This window comes from Eptesicus fuscus, chromosome 17 (assembly GCF_027574615.1).
Source record: "Eptesicus fuscus isolate TK198812 chromosome 17, DD_ASM_mEF_20220401, whole genome shotgun sequence".
Taxonomy (NCBI): Eukaryota; Metazoa; Chordata; class Mammalia; order Chiroptera; family Vespertilionidae; genus Eptesicus; species Eptesicus fuscus.
This window is the reverse complement of record NC_072489.1, coordinates 61,918,746-61,925,061: the sequence shown is the minus strand read 5'-3', so window position 1 is coordinate 61,925,061 and position 6,316 is coordinate 61,918,746. Positions and strand designations below refer to the sequence as shown.

The 6,316-nt window shown below is 46.3% G+C and overlaps 1 long non-coding RNA gene across 1 annotated transcript; it reads right to left on the bottom strand.

Moving 5' to 3' along the window:
• Positions 1 to 564: 564 nt before the first annotated feature.
• LOC129152061 (uncharacterized) lies at positions 565 to 6,070 on the bottom strand. The gene is made up of 2 exons (XR_008558806.1): positions 5,346 to 6,070; positions 565 to 1,400 (listed from the first exon to the last, which is right to left on the bottom strand). It is a non-coding gene; the product is annotated as an uncharacterized LOC129152061 (long non-coding RNA).
• Between the last annotated feature and the right edge of the window lie 246 nt (positions 6,071 to 6,316).

The following is a 6,316-nucleotide window of genomic DNA, read 5'->3' as shown; positions in this document are numbered from 1 at the left end:
AAGATGGCCCCATGAATGATGCCCGAGGAACAATTCCCAAAGTAGACACCCTTGACAGTGCTACAGTGAAAAGGCAAACCACACCTGACCGCAAATTGCAATGGGAAAGGCAGGAAGTCTGAGGAACATAAAAGCATTCCTTGGTCACGCCAAAGGAAATGAAGGCGACGGTAAAGCGAAAGGAAATAAGACCTCCAGCTTGTTGGGAAGCACTGAAGCCCTGAGGGAGACTGAGAAGACCCATTTTAGTGTGTGCCAACGACGGCTGGCTTTGGGAACGAGTAAGTGAAAACAAGCCCCAGGGCTCCACCCTGTGCTCTCCAACTGCGCTCTCTATGCCAGAAATTTCATACGTCCTCAATATCTGCTCTAATGATGCTCCCTAATGATGTAACTGGAAATGGAGAGACTGAATCGGGAAATGTAAGTCCGAAACCGCAACAGCTGCACTGAGGGAGGGGGCAGCCTTTACTCAGAGAGAGGGGAGCTAAGAATAGGACATGTTCTGTAATGCCCAGTGTTCAGAATCCCCAAAACCCCCCAGGAAGGAGCCAAGACCCGCTGTAACTGCAAGAGAACCTTTATTCGTGCTAGCACGAGCTCTCATCTCCAGCGCTCACCGGGGACCAAGAGAAATTCTCTCGCCAACACAAAGGCTTTAAGGGGGTCTCAAGCAGTGGGCAGGGAGAGTGTTTATGATTGGTCAGGGGTAGGGTGAGGGGTCCAGTTACACAAAGGCACACTGGGTAGCTTGCTTAAGGTGGACTGAGTCCATCTCTCTACATTCCTATTGGCAGGTTCATGCAATTGTTACATTCTCGCGGTTTTCTAAGAAAAAGGAGTTATATACATAGTTACACAGGGTGGAGGGTACAGTACATTTTGTGCTGTCCTGCTCTGCCCTTTCATTCCCCCCTTGTCTTGGGACACCCGGCTCAATCATGAGACGGTTTGTATTTTTACTTTGTCTTTTACTTCTGGTTAAGGCCTTTAGTACTACAGTCCCCAACAGTACTGTCCACAGTGAATTCCAGTTCTTCTCCTGCAGGTGTTGAGTTTCCTCCTGGCCTGCGTGGAGCCCAGGCTAGGGATCTCACGGGTGAGGCCGCTGGCTGCCAGGATCTAGGCCGTTTCCTGGTGCAGGAGCTGGGAGTGGTGTAGCCAGGTCTGGACGCCGTCTACTTCAACAGCCGTGGGCGTGCTCAGGATAACAGTGTAGCATCCCTTCCAGGTTGGGGTGAGTCCTTGGGCAGTGAACTTCTTTACCTATACCGAGTCCTTGGGCTGGAAGGGTTGTACAGGAACAAGCTTATGGGTGGCTTTCTGGGTATACTGCACAGCCTGTAAGGACTTGAGTAAGGGAATGGTTATGAATTCCAGCTTTCAGTTTCTTCCTGTCCCTGGAAAGGAAGCGGCAGGGGGAGGTCTATCATATATGATCTCTAAAAGGGGGGAAACCCCTACCGGTAGGGAGTACACCTGGCCCATAAGAGGGTGAAGGGTAGGAGGTTGGTCCAGTTTTCACCGGTTTCTAGGGTAAATTCAGTTAAATTCTTTTTTTGAGTCTCGCGCATGGCTGTCCTAAGGCTTGAGCTATATTTTGAGATATCTTGGCTACAAAAGGCGGGGCTGTTATCTGATCCTATGACTACTGGCAGCCTGAATCTAGGTATAATCTCCTGGAGTAATCTCTTGACAATTATAGAGGCAGTTTCTGTCCTAGTGGGGTATGCTTCAACCCAACCCGAGAAGGTGTCTATGAGAGCTAGCAGATACTTATACCCTGACGCTAGTGGCTTAATCTCTGTGAAATCTACCTCCCATGCTCTCCTGGGGAATTTCCGTGGGGCCCGAATTCTCAGGGGGACCCTCTTACCTTGCTTAGCATTTACCTGTGCACAGACATTACTTCTAGTGACTATGCTTTTAATTATTTTATCTAAGAGTACCTGCCTTGTAGAACTTCAGAAGTCTTGGTGACGCCAAGTGGGTAGCCTGGTATAATTGGGTAACTAACGTCCAACCTATAGCCTCTGGGACCAACAGTCTGTCATCTGGTAGGGTACACCAACCATCCGGTTCTTTAATGGCTTGCTTTTGTTCTGCCAATTCCTCCTCTTGTTTGGTGTAGGAGGGGGTCTGCATAGGTCCAGGTACGGCAGGGTTACTAAAACTTGTAAAGGCCCCACTGGTTTTTGGGCGGCTTCCTTGGCAGTTTGGTCTGCGGCTCTATTTCCTCTGGCTTCAATTGTCTTCCCTTTCTGATGTCCTTTGCAGTGCACTATTGCAACTGCCCTTGAGAGCCAGATGACCTTTAATGTGGCTAAAATGTTTTCCTTATTTTTAATTTCCTTTTTTACTGCAGTTGGTAACCCTCTTTTCTGGTGGATGGCACTGTGTTCCTATTGGAGGGCCTGGATTAAGGCCAAAAGCTCGACCTTTTGTGCTATGGTTCCCCTATTTAGGGACTGCGCCCAAATGGTGCGGTTCAGGGTGACTACTGCTGCCCCTGCACATCGGATGCCATCCTGAACATAACTGCTCCCAACCGTGAACAGTACCTTGTCTGGTGATGATAGTGGGGCATCTTTCAGGTCTGGACGAGCCGTTTGTACTGCGTTTGTTACCTCTGTGCAGTCATGAATGGGTTCCTCTGGCTCATAATCTGGAAGCTCTGGAAGCAGGCTGGCAGGGTTGATGGCCAGTGTCTTATGGAACCGGATGCAGGGCTGTTCCAGGAGAAGAGCTTGGCACTGGGTGATCCTGGTGTTTGACATCTATCTCTCCAGGGTACCTCGAAGGAGGGCCTCCACACCATGGGGTATAATTAGGGCTAGTTCCTAGCCCAGAGTTTGCTTATCTGCCTTCTTTACCAGCGATGCTGTGGTGGCTACTGCCCAGAGGCACGCTGGCCACCCTGCTGCCACGGGGTCTAGACTCTTAGACAGACAGGCTACAGGTCTCTTCCAGGGACCTAGAGTCTGAGTGAGAATCCCTTTGGCAATGTCTCTTACCTCACTCATGTGGAGGTGGAAGGGCTTCGTGACGTCTGGCAAGGCTAGGGCAGGTGCTGAGATGAGAGCTTTCTTTAGCTCCTCAAAGGCCCATTGTTCTACTTCGGACTAGTTCAGTGGCTGCGTTCCCCCAGTACTTGAGTCTAGAGGTTTAGCAATCCCTATGAGCCCCAGTATTCATAGGTTGTAGTATCCAACTGCCCCTAATAATTCCCGCTTCATCCCCCGCAAAGGATATGATGGCAGTCCAAATAGTTTCTGTAGGAGGTCACATCTACATAGGGGGTACGGGCATTCTGGCATGACCAGAAATGAATGAGTTACCGTGTTCTTTCCGAGGTCCATAGTCCTTTTTGATGTCTAAGGAAAACAGGCAATTTGTCCGGTGGCTTCCTGGACTGCTGTCTTCTTAGAGGTTACGGGTCCCATAGGCCCTGTCAAGACTGAATAGGCTGTTTCAGTGTCCACCAGGAAACTAACAGGTTTGCCCCCCACTTGTAAGGTTACCCTGGAGGCTTAATAGAAAGGAACCCCGGTCCTGTCAGTCCTTTTCTTCTAAGTTAAAGACCCTTGGAGTCTTAGTCTCCCCTTTCTGCTTCTCTAGCTAATCTGCCAGGACATTTTCTCTTCCTGTGCCTCTCCTTCTTACAATAGGCATACTAATTCCTTCCTATTTGCTGCTGGCTTTTTCTTCTTTCTAATATTTCTCTGTTCTTCTTCTTACTAATTATAAACTTTTATAAATTTTATAATTTTAAATTAGTCTCTAAACTTTTTTTATGTCTTTCAAAAATGTATAATTATGCCTCAAATCTTTTATTACTTTAAAATATTTAGAAAAGGCAGAGGGAGAAGGGAGCAGGCTCAGCCGCTTGAATTTCAAACTGTTATATTTTTCCTATAGATAAGAATATCAGATTCTGATAAGCCTGGAATGGGGAATTTCTAGCTGCCGCCTTTAAGCCCCCTAACAGAACACGGTGAAAAGTGTCCAAGGAGTTGCCGAGGGTTCTTGGGTCTCATTGGGGCGGAGGGGGTCACAAGGGAATTTCCCTCCTTGTTGCTGCCTCTAGCCACTTAAAACAATCCCTGGAGGGGAGGGACACCGGGTGGGCGGAGGCAGGGAGCGCGGCACGGGTCCCACCGAGGCGTTTTCATCTGGCAGCCCACTCTCTGTTCCCACTGGGAAAAGTGCTTGCCTCCTGCTAACGAAGGTGGTGTGGGGGAACCGGTGACCCCTACACTGTAATCAGACTCCCTGACCTTTCTGAAAAGCCACTCTGCTTGAGTGTGTTTCTATTAAAAATTACTGATTTCAAAATTATAACTTAAGAGTTGCCACACACACACAAGGACCAAGTGGCCTATAAAATATTTTCCTTTTCTTTTAAAGGTTTTACAATGTACAATAATCATATCAAACTTAATGGCCAATTGAGACAAACACTTCTGAGACCGTTCCTCCACCACTGATTAAGACTGGGTGGTGGCAGGTGGCAGAAATAAGATTCATTTAGGTTTTGAGCTTGCTGGGCAGCCTTGGTGACTTTGCCAGCTCCAGCTTCCTTCTTATAGTTAATTTTAGAATGTGGTCCCTGCTTTAAGTCTCTTTGGATTACAATTGTTATAACTTTATATCTTCAAATTAATAAATATAGACAGAAATGTTGTTAGGCAGGCCGATTCCCCCTCTGACAGAGAGAAAACACCCCTGGGAAAAAAGAATCCCAGTGGCCACTCGGGGGGATTGCTACCTGTCAGAGCACTCAGCCTTAAACAAATTAAATGTGTTGTTGTTTTTTTCTTCTATATATGAACAAATAATTATAACCAGGCAGACAACAAAATATCAAACAAACATCTGTCCTTATATCATTTCAGTAAATAAGTATTCTTATATTCTTGGGATCTAAGCAGATAACAGGAACACTGCCTCTAAGTCCCCTGATGGGGGCCTCCCTTTCTTATCGTCGCTTTTTCTGGCTTCTGCCATAGGCCAGTGGGCAGGACCAGTGTGTTGAAGGAAAAATCATCCTGCAGTCCGGCTCGGGGAGGGACAGGTTACACATGGAGCGTTGTTTCAGGAGAGGCAAAACCTTGATAAAAGTTCCGTAATTCAATCACACAGTCAAAGGTTAAACTAGAAGGGAAGAACCACTCAATGTCCTCTAAGAGGATTTTAACAAACTGATAACAAACTGACAAAACCTTGACAAATCAAAATTCAATAAATAATATATACATAGAGGGCCCAATTATGACAGAAAATATAAGACAAAAAGACAAAACAAACAGTCCTGATACCAACATGACAAAACACAAAACAAACACCTGTTGAGAGGGAGAGCCTCCAGCCCCTTCCGGGGGGTCCCTCTCTCCTCTCGCAGGAGAAGATTTCTTGTGAGCTTAAAGCCTGGATGGCCTCCTGAAAGAAAAGATTTTTAATCCAGTTACAGATGCTATTAGAATCAGGATGAGAGAGGAAGGGAAAGTCCAGGTTATGTCCTCTCTGAGGATCCTAATAACTGAAAACAGTAAGTTAAACAAACGGTTAACGGGGTCTATAAAGAGTTAATAGTAACTTCAGCCTTAGTTCCACGTTGGACTATGATGTCACAGGCCTGTAAATCTTTCCGCCCTGTGAAGTTGTTAGCTGGGAGTCTCCAAGCACCAAAAGAGATAAGGAAGCTGTAAATAAAAGTTCCTTTGTTCTTTGAAATGTTATAAATGGATACTTTTAAATCAACCTTAGAACTTTAAAATTCAATTTAATACAGTAAATTCACAAATCAGAGCAAACTGAAACCTTCATTTATACAAACAGAGGAATTTTTATCATCTAAGTGGGCTTATTCCCTCTCTGACGGAGAACAAAGGACTGAGAAAAAGGTGTCTCAGCAGCTGCAGGTCCGCCCTATCTTTAAATAAATTAAACAGCAGAAAGAGATAACAAATATTTTCACATTTATATTTATATACCAAACAGTCCGAGTTTTTGACTCCTACTAGATATTTACCAGAGTTTAAACAGACACCTGATTAATTTGCCTGAGGAAGCTCTATGGCCTTGGGGGGGGGGGGGGAGATTAAGCTCCCCTTTCCACTCACTTGGAGTGGACTGAGTCTGTCCCATAATGTCCGTCAAGAGAGTCCACAAAACAAAACAAAAACAAATCAACACACACAAACAGAGGATCCTTAAGAAAAGCCTTCCAACGCGAGTCCGTTGGAGCAGAACCAGAAGCGTGGACGACGGCCTCACGCCGACCGGTGGGAGCGACCCACCTCGTCCCAGAAACTGA